Raw genomic sequence first — 8,854 nt, forward strand, 5'->3', positions numbered from 1 at the left:
CACACACACACACACACAGCCATGCAAAACCGAGAACTGGAATAGGGTGATGGACTGTCTCTCTCCTAGCATGTTGATGGACCTCCTCCTAGCTCTGCAAGATGTTACCACAGGGAGAACTGGGTGAAGCGTACATAAGGTCTCTCTGAATCATTTGTTAACACTGCATGTGAGTCAACAATTATCTCAAAACAAAAAGGATTTTAAAATCATGATAAATACATCATGATAAAAACATGAACAACATGTAGATGTCTCTGGCTCCACATCCCTGTTTCCTGAATGGCTCCTTGGAAGAGAGTTGCTAGGTCTAAGGGCCAGAACTTTGAAACATGCCTGGGTGCTCAAGACCACACATACTGTGCTCTAGAAGGGCTCTGGTTGACTGTCTGGGCTGCCGACTCTGCACCCAGGTTGGTAGTGGACACCGCCATCTGCAGACTCATATGGGGTGAATTCTCAGATCGAATGCACCTTCACAACCCCGTGCCTCCAATTCCCCAACTTTGAGAGAGAGACTGTCGCCTGTCCCAGATAATTCCTTGGAGAATAAAAGGAGAGCATGCCAGGGTTTCCAGATTTACTTGATTTTCAAAGCCAGTGAGGCAGCATGTGAAAATGCAGATGTCAGATGCACAGTACGCCCCGGCATCAGCCCCCAGAGGAGGGACAGGGACACCCCTCCACTGGCAAGCGTCAGGGTGATTCTAACAGTCACGCAGTGCCCCTGGGTCTCCATAGATATGCCCTACAGGTCCGTTCTGCTGTTCCCAATATGTGCGACAGGCTCGGCCTCAGCAACCACCTCCCCCCGCTGACCCCGGCAACCTCTGTGTCCACCCAGGCCACACTCAGCTGCCAGTCCCTCTCTGCTTCCCAGAATGGAGGCATGGGAAGTCCTCTGCTGGAGGGTCAGGCAACGCTGGCCACTGCTCCTCCCCATCCAGGAGATGCAGTGTCGGCTTAAACGCTTCTGGCAGATTCACTGGTTGCGATTTGGCCAGCCCCGAGGGGTGAGTATCATTTGGTCTAAGGCAGAGGTCAGCAAACTATAGCCTGTGGACCAAATCCCACTCATTGCTTATTTTTGCAAATAAAGCTTTACTGAAACAGGGCTACATCCATTTATTTATGCATGATCTGTGACTGTTTTTTTGTTGTTTTTTTTTAAGAGACAGGGTCTTGCTATGTTGCCCAGGCTGATCTTGAACTCTTGGGTTCAAGCGATCCTCCCACCTCAGCCTCTGGAGTAGCTGGGACTACAGGTGAACACAGATGTGACTGGTGTGTGGCTGCTTTTGTGCTGCAACCTCGTAGTTGAGTCAGAGATCATGTGAGCCATCAGGCCCTTCACAGAAATAGTTCACCGATCCTTGATGTCAGGTCATGGCAATTCAACCCCTTCCAGAAGGGCTTGTGATTCAAGGCAGGACAATGAGATGTGCAACATCTGGGAACGTTTTCTCTCCTGATCAGTGAAAGGGAGAGGCCCCTTGGCCAGAGCAGCCGTCCCCCTTGCTTCCTGTTCGGTCACTGTGGCATGACAAGATAGGTGGCATAGGGGTGGCCATCGTGGAACCACGAGGAGAGACATGGTGGCTGCACTTAGGATCAGAGAGACTAGGTCCCCATGCAGCATGGAGTGGACTAGCCCACCCGGAGACCACCCACCTGGCTAACCTGCAGTCATCCTGTGAAGGAAGCAAGACCTGTCCTGAAACGTACCTCCCATTATGAGACGGGCATGTTGTTACTGACTCTGTGCTGCTTAAGGTCCTTTAGTTAATGATTATGATAGGATAACCCGCTGAAAAGAGTGTCATCTTGGCTGGGCGCTTTGGCTCATGCCTGTAATCTCAGCACTTTGGGAGGCCGAGGTGGAAGGGTTGCTTCACACCGGGAGTGTGAGACCAGTGTGGGCAACATAGTGAGACCTTATCTCTAAATTTTTTTAATGAAAAAAAAAAAAAAGAAATGAAAGAGTGTCGTTGTGTGCAGCCATTACAGCTCCACTCATGTGGCTGACTTCACAACACCCTCCAGGAGAGGGGTGGCTGCTACTGTCCCCATTTTTCACTTGAACAAATGGAGGCTCAGAGTGATTGTGCTGGTTGGTGAATGCATGTTTTATTGCTACTGTGTGCCAGATTAGTCAGTTCAGGCTGCCATAAGAAAATTCCACAGACTGGACAGCTTAGACAAACAACAGGCATTTTATCCTCACAGTACTGGAGGCTGGGAGTTTGAGGTCAGGGTGCCACTTCATTTCCTGGCGAGGAGTCTTTCTGGTGTGTAGAAAGCCACCTTCTCACCGTGTCTGCACATGGCAGAGAGAGTGCATGCTCTGATGTCTCTTTTCTTCCCATAAGGGCATTAAGCCCACGCAAGGACCTCACCCTCAGGACCTCGTCGAAACTCAGTTATCTCCCCAAAGCCCTAGCTCCAAATATAGTTACATGGGAGGTTAGAGCATTGACATATGAAGTGGGGTGATGAGGGAGGAGGACATAATTAAGTCTGTGGCAGCGATGCATGGACAAAGGCGAGCAAACAGACAAAGGCGAGCAAGGGGACAAGGCCCCTCATTCTCCAAGCTGACATCTGGGGACTTGCCCAAGTCTACAGTGAGAGAAAGTAGTTTGGCCAAGATTCCAAGTCTGATTCCAAGTTTCTGTTTCTTCTTATGACACACATTGTCATCCCACATGACTCTCAAACCATTACCTTGCTTTACCCCAAGAGGGGAGCAGGCCAAGGCTTATGACTATCCTTCTGTCGATGAGTACATCATGATCTTTTCTTCTTTAGAGCCAAAGTAGGGTGAAATTCATCCATCTAGCATCTGTCTATTCAACTATCCACCTACATATCCATCCACCCATCCACGCATCCATCCACTCACTCACCCACCCACCCATCTACCCACCCATCCATCCACCCATCTGTCCACCCATTCATTTATCTATCCATCCATCCATTCATCCACCCACCCATTCATCCATCCATCTACCCATTCATGCATCCATCCACCCACCCATCCACTCATCCATCCTCCCACTTATCCATCCATTCACCCATTCGTTCATTAACCCATCTACTCATCCATCTATCCACCCACCCACTTATCTATGCACCCATCCATTCATCTATCCGCCCATTCATCCATCCATCCATCTACCGGCTCACCCATCCATCCACCCATCTATCCACCCACTCATCCATCTATCCATCCATCCATCTATCCACCTGCCCATTCATCTATCCATCCATCTATTCATGCATCCATCCACCCATCCACCCACTCACTCATCCATCCATCCACTTATCCATCCACACACTTATCCATCCATTAACCCATCCACTCTTTCATCTATCCACCCACTCACTTATCTATTCACCTATTAACCAATCCATCCACCTACCCATCCATCCATCCACCCACCCACTCAGCTATCCACCCATCTACCCATTTTTCTACCTGTCCATGGATTTATTCAACAAAGATGCTCCAAGCAACCACCAAGTTAATTCCCACCCTCAGAATCCTCATTTTCTGCTCTGCCAAACCTCTCAGAAACCTAATGGAGACCCGGCACCTGGGCTCTGCACATTACCATGCAGCTGATGACCTCAACTGTGCTGAGACCCTGCAGAGCCACTCTGGGAGCTCCTCCCATCCCAGAGCACCCTTGTCTCCATCCCAACACAAATTTTCCAGCATCTGGGAAAATTTCCATCCCATGGGAAAATTTTCCAGCAGCCCTCCTCTTGCTCCTGGGGGGCCAGGGGAGCTGAGGGAACCACCACAGAGAAAGGGAAAAGGGTGTGCCTTTCCTTCCTGCCCGTGACTGTGTCTGCTGGGGCCTGAAAACCGATCTTCCATACAGGCAGGCCCAGTCGAACTCAAAATGGAAAACAGACCCTTGGCGGCTAGAGAGCAGCCAGCCCAGACAGCCTGGGATCAAAGGCAGGCGGGGCTGTCCACAAGCCCCAGCCCAGTGTCTGGTTATCAAATTTGCACTTGGCAATGTGTCTCCTGCTCACTCTCCCGGAGGGAAGAAAGATCCGGCCCAGCCAGGTAGCACACTGTACAGAGGCTGAATGAGAGCCCGGCCTGAGGTCCTGCTGCTGTTCCTGACTCTTGAATGGGCTGCTGCCAGGGGCCCTCACTTGCTGAGTGCCAACTGTAGGTCCAGCACTTTATATGTGGCAAGTGTAGCCTGCACAGCAACTTTGGCTAGCAGGTGCTAGTTAACACCACAGGTCATCCATCAGGAGCCTAAGTCCCTTGCCCAAGTCCCATGGCTGGCACGTGGCAGAGCTGGGATATGGACCTCCAAAGGTAGTATGCTTGCAGGTCCCTAGTGCTACTTCTCAATGTGGCTTCTTGTCCTGTTGTGGTTGAAGTGGATTCAAGTTGGGGTGAGGAAAGTCTGGGTGTCCTGGGGTAGAAGGGCCCTGGAGGTAATCAGCATCCTCAGCCTGATGGAGTAGGTGAACAGGTAACAAAGGAGTAGCAGGTGACCACCAGGGTACTCGCCTGCAGCAGGCCTCTGTGTCAGGTAGCTTTTGCTGCGTAACAAAACCAGCCCACACTCAGTAGGGTATGACCATGACCATTCATGGCTCAGGTGTCTATGGTCAGCTGGGGGACCAACCAGGGGCCATAGGGCTCTGCAGATTTGGCAAGTCTTAGCTGAGACAATGGGAGCATGGGGTTCTGTGCTGGGGGGCTCTCATCCTCCAGTCCACTGGCTTGGGCACAGGCTCCTGGGGAGGGCAGAGGAGCCAGAGAGCTCACAGGAATACACGAGGCTCCCAGAGGCCAGGACTCAGGACTGGCATTGTTCATGTCTGCCTTGTTTTATTGGCAAAAGAAAGTCACAGGCTGAGAAGAGCCAGGGTGGAAAGGCACCTCCAGGTTACAGGGCAAAGACCTGGGGAGAAGAATGGCGTTGGATTCAGGGTCTACAACACAATGGGGTAACTTTGTTCCCTAGGACAGGGGCAAATGCATCAACCATCACCAGACTCCCAGCCCCACCACTGCCCGGACTAGCTTGGCTAGAGACACTCCAGCAGCTGCCTTACCTCCCCCTTGTTGGTCCATCCAAATGCCCACAGTGTCCACTCACAGGGGTGTCCTTACCTGGCCCAGCATGGTCACTTGCTCCCCCACAATGACCCCTGACCCTCTAGGGTGGAGTGGCCACGTGGCTTCCTGCTTCCCCACCCCCCACGGGGCTGGGGCTCTGCCAGTACCCGCTGGCCCGCTTGGTGATAGCTACAGCAGCAAGACTAATAACACCGGTGCCTGGGGCTTCCCCTGCCCCAAGCCTGGCCTCGTCCATTACCGACCAAGGGCGCTTGTCATCACTCTCCAGGAAGAAATCGGAATCAAATGTGGTACCCGAGACGGCGAAAATGCTCCATTTCACATTTGCACAAAAGCTGGGAGGGGGAGAAGCTCTCTTCTGTCAACTTGAAAGGGAAGGAGAGGCAGCAAGGAAGGAGCGAAGCTGCGATAGTTCCTTAAAACGTTTTTCATTTTCTCCTCCTGGCTCCTTGGGCTCCGAGAGCGAACGGAGCCGAATCCCACAAGAAAGGCGGCTCCGGTCAGGGCCTAAGCAAAGCCACGTGTCTTCATAGCTCTTTAGATGCCTTGAAATGTTTTTCAAATGTCTGGGCCCCCAAAACTCTGTTGCTAAGGAACACCTCCCCACCGCAGCTGGGGGCTCTGTCGCCTCTCCAATCCTGGGCGGCTCCAGCCACATGCCTCTCCTGGGGCTCCCTGCTCTCCGGTGCCTCTCAGGAATCTGCAAGTTGACAGCACTGACTACCAACTCTCAGGCACTTCATTCATTCAACTTAGCATAATCCCTCCAATTACCCCTGAAGACAGGGGGCTTTACCCTTCTGTAGAGGTGGCAGGGAAGCCTCAATGCATGTGGGCGGGGGGCATCTTTGCTCTGGATCCCACAGCTGGGGAGCTGTTGTTTCAACCCAGATCTCTCTGGTCCAAAGCTGGGCACCTTCCACCGTCCCATGCAGCCTCCCTGGAAAGCCCACACCTTGCGTCCAGTCTCTCCCGGCCCCAAAGTTCCCTCTAGCTTCTGCCTGCAAGCCTGTGGAGGCAGGCTGCTTCCCAGTGCAGATATCCTCCCATTCCACCCCTCAACACACACCCACTCAAAGTGGGAATTCACTTATATTCCCCTCCATTTGGGGAGGAAATGGGGGATTCCCCTATATGCTTACTTATAGGTCTAGTGATCATCGGGTGACTCGTAGCTCATTTAACCCAAGGGTAGCTTGAGTTCTCCACTTCCACTTCTGTTCCTCCACATCCTCCCTCTGCCGCCCCTGGCTTCACTGTGCTGACCTGCATGGGTGCGTCTCTGGACTTCCGCAACCTGTGCCTTCCAGCCAAGTTTGGCCAGTAGGGAACCCAGTGGAGAGCAGCGGGAGGGAGAAGAGCAAGGTCAGGTCTTGTGCCCTGGCTGTTCCCCATGAGGTTGCCAGGAGCTGGAGTGTCCTCCAGCTGAGGGTCCCTCCCTCTGCTGTCTCTCTCTCTCTCTCCCCTATCTCTGTGTCTCCCTGTCTCTCCCTCCCTCCTCTCCCCCTCCCTCCTCGTTCTCTTTGTCTCTCTGTCTCTGTCTCACCATCTCCCTCTCTCCTCTGTCTGTCTCTCTGAATCTCTGTCTGCCATAATTGCCTGCCCACCTTGTCCCATAGGGACTAGAGGTGGTAAGAGCTCAGTTGCAGCAAACGCAGGCACTAGACCCTTCCTTGTGCCCCTTACACCGCACCATCCTGACTAGACCCTCCTCTTGCCACCCTGTGTTAAGTGTGCCATCTGATCCTGTTGGTATCTTGACAACCGGAAGTCCCTTGATAATGCCATGTTAGGGGGGTGAGCAGGAAGCCCTGGTGTGGCCGACAGCAGGGTCCTGGCTTGGCTTGCTGCCCTGATGGAGACCAAGTACCACGTTAGACGCAGGCTCGCCAGGCCTCGGCGAGGACCTGCTGTGAGCCAGACTCAGCCAGGTGGTCTGCACCCATCCCCCAACAGCCAATCCATTGGTCGCCGTGTTTATCACATGACCGAACACAGGGACGAAAAAGTGGGGCAATGTCCAAGCTTTGCCAGGTTACCCAGCAGGCTGAGAGAGCAGGGTTTACTCAGGTACCAAGTAATCTCCAAGCAGGTGAGAAACCTGTGGTGAATGAGGGGTGAGAGGTCTGCCCTGGGGCAGAAAAGCAGAGACCAGGACAGAAATCCTAGCTCAGCTGTGTGACCTTGGGCAGGTGTCTGAATGTCTCTGTGTTTTAGCCTCTTTACCTGCACGACAGAATGGAGAAGTCCTGTCCAATCTTCTTTCCGTGTCAGGATGTTGTGCAGGTCAGATGAGAAAATGATTTCTGGATGGTAAAATCCTGCAAGGGAGAATTAGTGACATTGTGATTCATGATTGTCCATGGCCAACCTGGAATGCTGGCTCTTTCTAATCTCCCCAAATGCCATTAGGAGCTCATGGGATTCACACAGGCCCTTCTCAGCCTGGGACCCATCAATCACTCATAGCGGACCATAAAGCTCAATGACAGAGTTAAGACCATAAACCCTCTGGAAGGAACAATGGAGAAAGTGCAGATAAACTTGGGATAGGCAAATTCTCCACAGGACACAAAAGCACAAGCACAAACCACGAAAGAAAAGACTTGATCACTCAGACTCCACCAAAATGAAAAGATTTGCTTTTGCAAAACAAGCATTTAAAGAAAATGAAAAGACAAATCACAGCCTGGGAGAAAGTATTTGTAAAAATGTGTATCTGGTAAAAAAAAAAAAAAAAAAAAAAAATTGTCCAGAATATACATTTTAAAAAAAATTTCTGACAAGTCAATAATAAGATAACCAAATTTAAAAATGGGGGGCAGGCAGGTCACAGCAGCTCACACCTGTAATCCCAGCACTTTGGGAGGCCAAGGTGGGAGGATCTTTTGAGCCCAGGAGTTTTAGACCAGCCTGGGCAACATAGTGAGACCATATCTCTAGAAAAAATACAAAAATTAGCTTGTTGTGGTGGCACACACCTGTGGTCCCAGCTACTCAGGAGGCTAAGATGGGAGGATCACTTGAGCCCAAAGATTGAGGCTGCAGTGAGCTACGATTGTGCCACTGCGCTCCAGCCTGGGTGACAGAGTAAGACCCGTCTCAAATAACAATAATACATTAAAAATTTAAAAATGTTAAAGAATAATAAATGGGCAGGAGATTTGATCAGATACTTCATTAAAGAAGATTATTAATGGCTAACGAGTGCCTGAAAATAAGCTCAACACCATTAGTCTTTAGGAAAGTGCAAATTAAAACCGCAGTGGGATACCACTGCACTCCCTCGAGAATGGGTAAAGTTAAAAAGACTGACAATACTAAATGTTGTCAAAGGGGTGGACCAACAGGAATGCTTATGTCCCGCTGGAGGCCTTTCAGGGAGGCTGGCCTCTCTGGAGACCAGTTCAGCAGTTTCTTATGCAGTTAAACAGGTCCTTGCCAGGGACTGTCCACTCCTGTTTGTCTACATATGAGAAATGAAATTGTATGTCCACACAAACGCTCACAGCAGTGTCCCCTAGACGTGGTCAGTGAGGTTTCTGTTTTCATCTTTACAGACTCGTGAACGTGACCATCTCCAGTGCATCTCAGCAGACGGCAGTCATTACCTGCCTTATCCTTAGCGAAGCCAAATTCTCTACCTTTGGCCAGTAGGGGCCTCATCAATATTGGCTTCTGGATCTTTTTCTTTTTCTCCAATATCTTTTTGTGTGTGTCGTAAAATACACATGACAT

This window comes from Colobus angolensis, unplaced genomic scaffold (genome assembly GCF_000951035.1).
Source record: "Colobus angolensis palliatus isolate OR3802 unplaced genomic scaffold, Cang.pa_1.0 Scaffold143, whole genome shotgun sequence".
NCBI lineage: Eukaryota > Metazoa > Chordata > Mammalia > Primates > Cercopithecidae > Colobus > Colobus angolensis.